The sequence below is a fragment of the Panthera pardus genome, unplaced genomic scaffold (assembly GCF_024362965.1).
Source record: "Panthera pardus isolate Hobbes unplaced genomic scaffold, ASM2436296v1 HiC_scaffold_11, whole genome shotgun sequence".
NCBI classification, from domain to species: domain Eukaryota; kingdom Metazoa; phylum Chordata; class Mammalia; order Carnivora; family Felidae; genus Panthera; species Panthera pardus.
In genome coordinates this window covers 61,719,739-61,732,108 of record NW_026526666.1, presented here as the reverse complement: position 1 = coordinate 61,732,108, position 12,370 = coordinate 61,719,739, and the positions used below count along the sequence as shown (strand labels likewise).

General features: G+C 39.9%; 1 long non-coding RNA gene across 4 annotated transcripts in view; it reads right to left on the bottom strand.

Annotated features, from left to right (window-relative positions):
* The window catches only part of LOC109266804 (uncharacterized), a 240,897-nt gene that overhangs the window by 3,858 nt on the left and 224,669 nt on the right, over positions 1-12,370 (bottom strand). For all 4 annotated transcript variants that reach the window (XR_008419470.1, XR_008419473.1, XR_008419467.1 and 1 more), the window contains one exon: positions 3,206-3,379. This is a non-coding gene — a long non-coding RNA (uncharacterized LOC109266804). The remainder of the gene's footprint in view (positions 1-3,205; positions 3,380-12,370) is intronic.

The window sequence follows — 12,370 nt, the reverse complement described above, 5'->3', positions numbered from 1 at the left end:
TCTTCTTGAGTAGGGAACAAAAAATAGACTAATAAATTCGATCACAACAATAATAAGACATTGTTCATCCCAAACCTCCATTTCAATGAAAAGGCAAGCTCACAAAAAGGAGGTGATATTTTTAGAGGTGTTTAAGTGAAGCAAATACTCATTTTTATTGGAAGAAGTTAATGATAATATTGAAAGTTGGTTCATTGAGCAATGATAAAACAAACATTATATAAAGATTGAAAAACAGAAGCACATCACTGTTTCTGGGAGTAGTACTGGAAGTGAGGATGGGTGATAGGGCTGGACAAAAGAACTTTTGGGTTTTATTAGTATCCCTCTATAGTATTTGATTTGTTAATTATGTGCATGTAGTACTTTGATTTTTTTAAAAGGACACTCTGTAAAGAAAAAAGATGGAGTATTTTAAACTCTAGCTGCAGTATCCCTGGAATAAAAAATGAAGACACCTTGCGGAAATAGACGCGATCCCCTAAAACAGCAATGACAAACTGAAAAATGCTTTGAGGGATTGTATTTCATAATAAAAATCACAAGACCTTGGGGCACCTGGGTGGCTCAGTCAGTTAAGCATCTGACTCTTGATTTTGGTTCAGGTCATGATCTTAAGGGTTCATGAAATCAAGCCCCACATCCGGCTCTGAGCTGTCAGTGGGAAGCCTGTTTGGGAGTCTTTCTCTTTCCCTCTCTCTGCCCCTCCCCTGCTTGCACTCTCTCTCGATTTCTCTCTCTCTCTCTTTCTCTCTCCCCCCCTCTCTCTCAACAAATAAACTTTTAAAAAAAAAATCACAAGAACTTTGTCTTCTTCCTCACAATATATTCATGTTAATTTAACGTGAAATCATCTTTCATTTAAAGTACTTACATTGTCATTCAAATCTTCAGGTAAATTTCATGCTCAGGGCGCTCCAGATTCAAGTAGCCTCAGGGCACCCCCGTTACCCCCTGGGGATGTAAGTAACCCCAGTTTGAGAAGGCTATTTCTAACTTGTTAATGCTGCCTTAATGGCTAAATATACTATAGCTTCCAGATGTATCTATTTCAGATGTTAGATAGGGAGCACAGGGTAGTGTAATGGAAACAATATTCATTTTGCAATCAGAAGATGTAAGTTCAGCCCATGACCTTAGCGTGGGCCAGCCACTCTAACCTCCTCAACTATAAAAGAAGCCTGATAAATACTGATTTTGCTTACTACACCACAAAATGGTTCTAGAGCTTATGTGAGAAATTATTTTGTAAACCGTGTAACATTTGTCTTCTAGAGTAGAAAACTCAGGTCAAATATTAATGCCAACATTTTAAACATAAGTTGGATACTATGATACATTTTAGGGTCTTTGTAGCTTCTCTGTCTCCTACTTCAAGGAATTTGCATGGTTTTTTTTTTAATGTTTATTTTTGAGAGAGAGAAAGCGTGAGTCGGACCGGGGCAGAGGGTGAGGGGGACAGAGGATCTGAAGCAGGCTCTCTGCGGACAGCAGAGAGCCAGAAATGGAGCATGAGATCGTGACCTGAGCCAAAGTCCAATGCTTAGCCAACTGAGCCACCCAGGTGCCCCAAGGAGTTTGCATTTGACTTATAGCTTCTCTGTGTCTCCTACTCAAGGAGTTTGCATTTGACTGGGCATAAGTTCCATTTTACAAACACTTACAGCATCCACCCCATATCAGGCTATGTGCTAGGAACTATCGATATACAGTTGATCCTTGAACAACATGGGTTCAAATTGCATGGGTCCACTTACAGGTGGATTTTTTTTTCAGTGAATACAACACGGTACTGTTGATATATTTTCTCTTATGACTTTCTTAATAACATTTTTTCCTCTAGTTACTCTAAGAATATAGTTTACAATACACATAACATACAAAATAGGTGTTAATCAACTGTTATTGGTAAGAATTCCAGTCAACAGTAAGTTATTAATAGTTGCATTTATGGGGGAGTTAAAAGTTATCTTTGGATTTTCAAATACACAGGAGACTGGTACTCCTAGCCCCCACGTTGTTCAAGTGTTAACTATGCAAAAAGGAATCCCTGTTCTCAAGTAACATACAATCTAGAAATCTGAATTACAGATTTAGTAGCAAAGCCTATCACATCAGCATGCATGTTGCATATTTTTCTGATGGTGTTACCTGGGTGAAGTCACTTCCCTTTTGGGACTTCAGTTTCCGTATCTATGAAATGAGCATGCTGGGACTTTGCATATATTTAGGATTTATTGATTTCCATTATTCTATATTTACCAGGACTCTTTAATGCTTTTTTAAAAAAAGTTTATTTATTTTGAGAGAGGAGGGTGCAGGGGAGGGGCAGAGAGAAAGGGGGAGAGGGAGAATTCCAAGCAGGCTCCACATTGTCAGTACAGAGCCCAACGAGGGGCTAGAAGTCACAAACTGTGAGATCATGACCAGAGCTGAAATCAAGAGTCAGACGCTTAACTGACTGAGCCACCCATGTGCCCCTTTAATGCTTGTTTAAAAAACAATCTGCAGCAATTATGGGACTGAATATCTTCTTCTACTTAATACATCAATTAGGGTTCAACCAGAAAGCTCTCAATATTAAGCACAGAAGAAACTGGTTGCACTGTTGAAAGAAGAGCTGAGAAATCAAGAGATTAGCAACAGTAGGCAACTGTTGTCATTCCTATGGCTGGAGTGAGTGAGGTCTCCAGAGCCCCATGGTCAGGGTCACCTGGGTGGAGATGGAACCAGACAGGCTTGTCTAGGGGCCAGAAAGGAGACATAGCCAGGGCCGGAGGCACAGTCAACCTGGAGTTTTCTCTCTCTCTTCTGCCTCTTATCTCTGACGTGTGCCTCCCAGGGCTCAACCCCACTGGAACTTTCTAACCAGGAGACTGGGAAATGCAGAATCATCCCCAGAGATACGGAGCAAAGCAAAGTGAGAGTGAAGAATGGAGCTGAATACAAACAGCACACAGACTGGTCCCCTCACCATGAGCCCGGTAGTCCTCAAGGAGAGTGCCATGTATTGGAAAAGACCAAGCACATACTGACTAAGCAACAAAAGCTAAAATGATGGTAGCCCTGTTGTTTTGTTGATACGTTACCTAAAATCCAGAAATTATCATCTTCATTTTTCAAATGAAGAAACAGTCTCAGAGAATTAACTTGCCCAAATTCACAGAACAAGGAAAAGTGAGGCAAAATTGGAACCTATACTCACCTGCCTCCAAAGTATGTAAGCTTTCTTCTGTCCACATTAGGTGTTGCCAGTTCTCAGTAAGAGGGGTGTTCAGAGAGTAGCAGAGTCTCTATTTTGTCCTCTGAGAAATGGGATTTGGAATGGCTCCAACAGGAATCCTTTCTCAGTATAGGCTGGCATCATCTAGGAAGATTTCTGTAGAAAAGGTAGGGCTTTTGAGAGCGGGGCGGGGGGGAGGGGGGCGGTGGTTCTTAAAGTGTAAGTAAGACTCATGGAGAAAATACGAATACAGTTCCTTGTGTTTTTCTCTCCTTGAGCAATCCCTTCTCTCTGCAGATTTGAATTAAGTTCTGAGCAATGAAACATAATATTGCTTACAAGGACCCTAATGAGCTCTTTTAGGTCTGTGCTTAGGGTATGCGAAGCAGTTGTCCCATTACACAGCTCTGGGGTCTCAGGGGTAACCCAGAGAGTGTCTGAGTCCACCCTCCATCCCTAGCGCCTTGTGCCCTAACTGAAATGTACCTGCATGTTTGACATTAGAGCTCCTGGACAACTGGATCTCTATTGGCCATACATCTGAGAACTCTCAAGAACACTGTTTATTCCTTGAGAAATCTGGAATGAATTAGGCTGAATAAATTGGCTCTCAACTTGGCTGTTTCAGATGGCAGCAAAGGAATAACATATGCTGCTCCCCCTTCCTTCTCCCCCCGCCACCCCCCACCCCCCATTTTTTTATGAAAGGGGAAATGAAAACACACCCATATCCACACAAAAATTAGATTTGGTCAGATCATGCTCCACTGCTCCGGCAAGTGGAAACCTTTGATCAGAATACTTAGGTGTCTCAGAAGAGAGGTAGGATCGCATGCAGCCTGGAGAATCCATCCTAATGCATGTCTGCAACCTGTGTAGCATAAATCGAGTTGAACTGCAGTGGCCACAGAGCCACTGTTGCCGGGGCTACTGAGCAGTTAGCAAACACAACAAAGAATTCTCCTTCCCTAATCCTCTTACCGATCTCACCTTTCTCCTCCTTGCCAGCTGTTCACCCAAAGAAAGCCACGTGGAGCCTTGGAAATATTATTCAGGAAAAAATTAGAAGGAAAAAAAAAAAAAGAAACAATCGAGCATAATGAAGCATGATTACACCTGCACGTGCATCATCTTAACTGCTCAGACTCAGCTTACAAATAATGAGAACAGCGACGGGTGGCACTTTCGAGCTCCGTGCTAAGTTCTGAGCACATATGACCTCACTGCCGCGTAACAGCAGCTTCATAATCAAAGTACTATTGTTCTCCTCACATTATGGATGGTAGAATCGAGCCTTGGAAAGCTGGAGTCAGTTTCCTGAGCTACTTTTACTTTAGAAAGTAAAGGAGCCGTGTTTCAACATGAAGTCTTGTGTTGCGCATGTCCTGGTCACCATACCATAGCCCGTGTGATGAGCGTGGAGGCGGGCCGCCCAGACCCCCCTTCAAGAAAGGCTTCACTGCCCAGCCGCTGTCAGCAGGTGGCACTCAGCTGTCGGCCCCTGTTGGGCTCACCTCAGCTGCACGGCACCAGCTCGCCCAAGAGCCAGTCTTCCCCAGGGCAGCCTGCATCCAAAGACCAATGGGCAGTCCCGGACACATGGCCACACGGTATCCCATGGTCAGGCTGGCAGGCTTTCCTGTCACCTGGTACGCAGCCAGAGCAGTTTTCCCAGTTATGACATGTGACGCCTGTAGGAGTGAAGACTCCTGCCAAGTATGTATGTATAAGTATATACATATGGATATCTTATGGAATATGATTCAGCCTTAAAAAAGAAGGAATCCTGCCATTTGCAATAACACGGATGGACCTTGAGAGCAGTATACTAAGGAAAATAAGGCAGGCAGAGAAAGGCAAATACTCATGTGGAACCTTAAAAAAAAAAGTCAAACTCATAAAAACAGAGAGCAGAAAAGTGGTTGCCAGGGGCTGCGGGGGTGGAGGAAACAGGGAGTAACGGTTGATAAACGTGTGAGGTGGCGAATACATTTATTAACTAAATGGGAAGAATCCTTTTATCGCGTAGACATGTAACAAATCATCACAATGTACATTTTAAATATCTTACCATCATATTTATCAATTATACCTCAATAAAGCTGGAAGATAGTCTTCCAAATGCTTAAAAATAAACATATGACACAATGCGCAAATCTCTGAAAAGCATATATGTAAAAACTAAGTATTTTTCAGATTGAAGACCGTTTCCAAAATTCAAATTTTGTGCTAAAATCAAATTGCTTTATGGCCGCATTTCTACTTAATACGAAGGTGACAAAGTTCTCAGCTGTCTTTTCCTGGTTAGCCCTGAGCATCACTGAGCACGGGGAACTTCCCCAAGGTCACCTCAACAAGATGGGACTTCATTACACCATCGTTTGTTCACTATCTGTCTGCACCTACCTTCAAGCTCCCTTAGGTAAAGCCCGCATCTTCCCGTTCACCCCTTTATCACCATGCCTAGCACAGTCTCTGGCAATATTAATTAATTTATTCAACAGTTGCCAGGCGAGTGAGCCATAGATGCAGAGATTAATTCATTCCATGGCATCGAATTAGACTTGTAGCCATCCACTGCCTGGTGGAGGTCTTCTTTATTTCTCAGTCACAAACAGATTTTCCCTCTTCAGCCCTTGAGAGTGGAAGAAACCCAGAAGGAATTAACCTTTCACTCAGAAAGCCACAAGAGGAAGGACTGCGTTAGATGTGAGCAATTGGGAATCCTGCCACCTCAGGACTTCTGTAACATTTTAATGAGGCAGACGTTTATCTATTTCCTTTGCCTCATCCACCTCCCTCCCATATCATATGTCCCTATTGAATCTCATTCTCAACGGCACCAAATGCTGGCTTTCGCATCTCAGCAGAAACAAAGAACGACCCCTTTCCAAGCTTCCCAGGTTCCACACTGCCCAGATAGTGCATTTTGTGAAGTGCTCTCAGCCTCTAGAGGCACTGAGTCATTGTTTCCTTTCCGGGCAACTTCTAAATCATGAGCCTTGTCTTCTCAAAAAACTTACGGCTCTTCATCTTATCCTCTCATTTGATCTCCTAAATGATCCTATGAGGTAAGAGACCAGATGTCATGCATCGAAAGATCAGTGAACCAGGAAATCAGAAGAAAAGGATTTTCATTTCTCTCTACTATTTATTAGTTGTGTGATCTTAGGCAATTCTCATGACACTCATAAAAAGAAATGGGTTTATAAGATTCAGCACTGGATGGATATTTAATGAGGGTCCTTTACGTGCATGGTTCTAGATGCTGGAGGTACAGTGGGACATAAGACAGGTAATTTCTCTTTTTTTCACAGAGCCTCCATTCTAGTGGGGTGCAGACAGATGAGAGGCAGCAAATAGAAAAGAGAATTTTGGATATTGATAAATGTTTCTGAGACAATAAAGAAAGTAATGCATTAAACAGTGATCAGTGGGAGCTGTTTTGATTAGGCAGTCAACCTTCACCCCACAGAAGGTGAAACTTTTCCATATCTGAAAGACAAGAGGGAGTCGGTGAAGAGCTCTCCAGCTTTCCAGGTAGTGGGAACAGGTATTCAGAGCTGGTCACAAAAGTTCTAAGAGGACGCAAGCTTGGCTGCCTCTGACAGTTCTTACCATGGGTGGCTCCCATTTTACAGATGATGTTCTTAAGGCCAGAGCAGTGAAGCAATTTGCTCAAGAGTAAATGTTGAGTTCTTGGAAGAACGTGGATTCAGACTCACATCTTACGACTTTTAAGGAGAATGTTCTTCACCACTTAAATTCTTAGACCCTTAATTCAGACCCTCATGACCCCACCCCTGGATTATTTCAGTTGACTCTTAGTTGGTCACTCAACCTCCATGCTGTCATCCCCAACCCAACCCCACTTCATCTGCCATATTGAAGATGGCCACAGTTAGGTCTCCAATACACAAGTCTCAGCATGTCCCCCTTCGTTTTCCTTTAAACACATTTTGCCAGGGGTATAAGGATAAATTCCAAGGTCTCCAACTCATTATTTAGTCTATTCTCAACAATTCCAACCTCACGTTCTACCACCATCCTTCCTCACATCCTCTCTTTAGCTTCAGTAAATGAAACGCCATTTTGTTGCCCACCCCCCCTTAAACATTTTCTTCTCTTTCATTGGTAAATGCCAGTGATTTTACAATGACCCGCACAAATGACATTTCCTGTGCAGAGTGCACCCCTCCTTTATCTATGTCAGATGACACTTTTACTATGTGACAGTAGTTTCCATGTTTATTGCACTGCTTCATTTACTTGCCCCACTAGATCTTGAGACCCAAAAGGGTAGAAAACACAATGCATTTCTTCTTGTGTCCCCAGGGCTCATCTCTCTTTCACTTTTGATTTCTTTTTTGACCCACGGTTTATTTTAGGAGCGCAGCCTTTGATTTCCAAATAGTTGGGGATTATGTCATTGATCATCTTAGGCTATTGATGTCTAAATCAATTCCTTGAAGCCAGAGAAAATACTCTGATTTTCATCCTTTATTGATTTCCTTTTTTAAACAAAAGTTTATTTATTTATTTTGAGACAGAGAGACAGAGAGTGCTAGCAGAGGAGAGGCAGAAAGAGGGGGCAGGGGGAGAGAGAGAATCCCAAGCAAGCTCCACGCCAGCATCGCAGAGCCCCACGGAGAGCTCAAACCCACGAATTACGAGATGACCTGAGCCGAAACCAAGAGTCCACCGCTTAACTGACAGAGCCACCCAGGTGCCCCTATTGATTTACTTTTAAAGGCTAGTTCTGTAATCTGGCATATGTTCCATCCTGTTGGAATGTATACTGTGATGTTGTTGGGTGGAGTGTTTCCTAAACGTAAATTAGGCCAAATTGATTTCAAGTGTTTTTCAAATCTTGCATATCCTTACTCATTTCTGGTCTACTGTTTAATTAATTACTGAGAGAGAAGTTTTGAAATTCTATCAGTTTTTGCATATAAGTTTTCTTAGAAGATGCATGAACATTTAGGAGTTCTGTTTTCTTATGATTAACCCCTTTATCACCATGAAATATCCTTTTTTATTGCTACTAAAGTTTTTATTCTGAAGTCTTCTTCTGTAAATAATGTAGTCACTCCAACTTTCTTATGCTTAGTGTTTGCATGGTGTATCCTTTTCTATCCTTTTACTTTCCATCTATCTTTGTGTGTGTATTAAAAGTGGGTTTCATGGATCATGCCTTTGGTATGATCATTTAAAAAGTCACAGCCACCCATATATCCAAGGAAATCTAGGATTTCTCCCCAGAGTTTTATAGTTTTGCATTTTACCTTTAGGTCTTGATACATTTTAAGTTAATATTCCTGAAAGGTGTAAGGTCTGTGTCTAGAATGTTGGGATTTACTCTGCAAGCTAATGTTACTTTAGAGAAATGTTATTTTTCAGGTTTATTTTGTTTGTAACTTTGTAGGCTACGTCTAAGGTATTCTTTTCCTTAGGCATAATTTTGTTCTCCAACCAGACTTGCCTCTTCTTGGGTATCAAGTAAATGACCCGGGTGTTCCATGATGTCTGTCCATTCTGGCTATTTGGTACTCAACGATAGTTGTATATGAGCTCTAAGAATTTCTCAGCTTCCACATTGCCAGTTGTCCTTTGCCTTTACCCATGGAAATTCATCCTATACACCAGTGGCTTTCTACTGAGAATATAATGAAAGGTAATCCTATGTGGTTTTCTCTGCATCTCAGGAGGTTCACCCCTGCTTAGCTCTCTCCTCTCTGGGACTCTTTGCAACTTCCAGTCCTCCCTATTGGAACAGTTGTTTTATAACTGCCAAATGTAAACATTTAAAAAATTATTTTGTTCATTTTTCTAGTTGTTTACTATGAGAAAGCTAAATCTGTTTCCAGTTACTCCATCATAGCCAGAAGCAGATATTTAGAAACGCCAAGCTTCTGAATGTTAGACAATCTGGGTGTAAAATATTATCTCCATGTAGCTTTATTTTGCATTTCTCTGATTAATGAAATCAAACATCTTTTTCTAGGTTTATTGGTCATTTGTGTTTCTTCTGCTCATATCTTTTGTCTATTTTAAAAATTAGGTTGTTTTTTCGTGTTGGTTTGTATTAATACTTTGAATATCCTGGTACTAATTCTTTGTCAAGTATATCATTGCATATATTGGCTTCAAATATCTTGTTAATCTTCTTACTTTACAGTGTATTTTGTTTAATAGAAATTTTATTTGGGGTTAAATGTTGATAACTATGTCAATCTCTATTTTTTCTAATTTAATAATTCTTTGGTGTCTCCAAAAGTTGTAGAGTTTAACTTTAAATATTTATGGCTTCAATCCACTTATAATAATTTTTTGTGTGCATGGTGCAATGTAGGGAACTAATTTATTTTTTTTTTCTGTTAGCATATACAATTACATCCATTCTGTTTATTGGGATAATTCTTTTCACTCTATTGATCCGAGTTTCCATATGTAAATGGTTCTGTTGCTAAGCTCTGTATTCTGTATTTTTGGTCTGATTGTTTATGTGGACTTGGGCTAATTCCACATGTTTTTAATTACCAAAGGCTTGATATCTGGTAGGGTAAGGCTCAGCAGTTTGTTTAGTTCTTTCAAATTTTTCCTAGCTATTCTTGGCCCTTTGAGTTCTGGGAAAAGTACTGTCAAGACTTGGTTTTGAATTTGTGAGAACTGGCATCTTTATCTTGTCTATCCAACTATGGATATGATATATACCTACATTTATTTATATTTTTATTTTAGATTTAGATTTAGATTATTTAGATTTAGATTTATTTAGATTTTCTTTCTATTTTTTTAGAATTCTTTATACTTTTCCTAATAAAGGGAATAGATAGCTTTTCATCACACTTATTTCTATGTTAAGTTAAAGTTTTAGTCACTATTTAAATGGGATCTGTATCTTCCTATTACACTTTTCTGATTGTTGCATTTGTATAGAAATGTCTTGGTGTTTGTGTATGTATCTTGTCTCGGCCAAGTTTGCTTAATTATTTAATTATATCTAATACAGTGCCTATGGATCTCTTCAGATTTTTTAAATAAGACGATTGCATTGTCTACAAATAAGGACAGTCATCTCCCTTTATAATTTCTATTTCTGTTTTTTTTTTCATTTTCTCTTTTAATCACATTGTGTAGGACTCTTACTACATCACTGACCGGAAGCAGAAATCATTCTATTGTTCCATCATCAAGCGTAATGCTTAATAAGGTTTAAAAGACACTTTCATCAGATTAAGGAAGTGCCTTCCTAATCAAAGTATTGAGACTTTTTTTTCATCTTGAATGTGTGCTGAACACCTTAAATGTTTAGTCTACATCTACTGAGATGGTTGTGTGTGTTTTCTCTTATATCAATGTAATGTACTATATAGTAGATTTTTCTGATGGTGAGTACCTGCCTCCTAAGTGAACATCACTTGCTCATAATATCTTTTAAAAAACCCTCAGCTTGAATTTACACGTGAATATTTTATTTGGTGTTTTGGCATCTGGACCTGTTTTTACGTTATAGTATAGAGATCATTTTGATTGCAATCCACCTTTCTTGAAGGTGGATTAATTTAATATTAATTCCTTTAAGCCTTTCTTTAGGGCTATTGGTTTATTTTAGATTCCTCCTTTTTCTTCAGTCGATTGTGGTAAATTTATATTTTTCCTGAAATTTAGCAATTTAAACAGGTTTGCAAGTGCACTCACATAAAATTATTCTTTGTGGGGTGCCTGAGTGGCTCAGTGGGTGAAGCATCTGACTTCAGCTCAGGTCATGATCTCACAGCTTGTGGGTTCGAGCCCCGAGTCGGGGTCTGTGCTGACAGCTCAGAGCCTGGAGCCTGCTTCAGGTTCTGTGTCTCCCTCTCTCTCTGCCCCTCCCTTGCTCATGCTCTCCCTCTCTCAAAAATAAATAAACATGAAAAGATTGTTTTTAATTATTCTTTGTAATCACTTCATTCTTCATGCTTTTTTTTTTTTTTTTTTTTTTTTTTTTTTTTTACCAGAGATGGTCAGGCATTTTTACAGTGGTTTGAGGATCTTTGCTTTTGCTTCATGAAAGTGGTATTCAAGGGGATTCACCACCGCCCTCCCTCCAAAGTATAGCTGCCAAACCCGGTGACATCTTCACACAGACTGTCACTAAAATTTCCATCCCATGGAAACATGGCCTGATGATCTAACATTACAGAGATATGTATTATTGCCTCCTTTTAACAGATAAACAATTTGAGGCTCAAGGAGTTTAAGAGAGCTGTACAAGTTTGAAAGATACTTGTGTGAGGTTTGGCTTTTTAAAAAGCCACAGTTCAGGTTCTTTGCATCACAAGGGCCTTTCTCAGTGTGTGGCCTCAGAACCACCTAAGGCAGAATCACCTAGGGTGTTAGACTAAAAATTCTCATTCCCGAGCCCGTACTTGAGATATACTGAATCAGACTCTCTGGAGGCTTGTGACCTGGGAATCTGTATTGTAAACAAATTCCAGAGATGATTTTTACCCTCTAAATTTTGAGAACTTCTATACCTATAGTAGCTTTCTTATGAAGTCACTTGACAAAGTAGAATACTTAAGAAGTCATTTACTACTGAATTTCCATCCCCTGGTGGCTGGCTTTCCTGGTTCAGGAAATTGTAACCAAAGTTCTCATGCACTTCCCCCATTTAAAAGAAAAAAAAAAAAGGTACTGCTGACTTCAGTGTAAATATTCAAACAGGGCATTTCTGCAACTGGCTGAGAGCCCCAGATGTACACATGGGCACTAGGAAAGGAGTTGCACAAACGTGGGGTCATGGAAACATTAGCAAAGGAAATGAAGCAAGCAGACGGATGTAAAAATGGGACTGTTGCAGAGCTCTGTATTACAATGAGAAATATTATACCAAAGTTCCAATAAAGAAGTCTTTAAAAGCCTTTCTGTTTCTTTATCAGCAAAGCAATTTTTGTCTTTTATCTGTGGTTTGGTTTTAGTCTCTCTTTTGCATCTGTTTTCTTCCTGGATTCTTGGCAGTTCTCATATGTTGATTTTCTGGAAAAGGATTAAAGAAGAACCATCTCTCTTCTTCATTCGTTACCTTCATTGACAAGTGCCACCCTCTGTGCTCTGTCATTCACTATGGCCTTCATACATTCACTCAGCAAAGAGATACTGAAA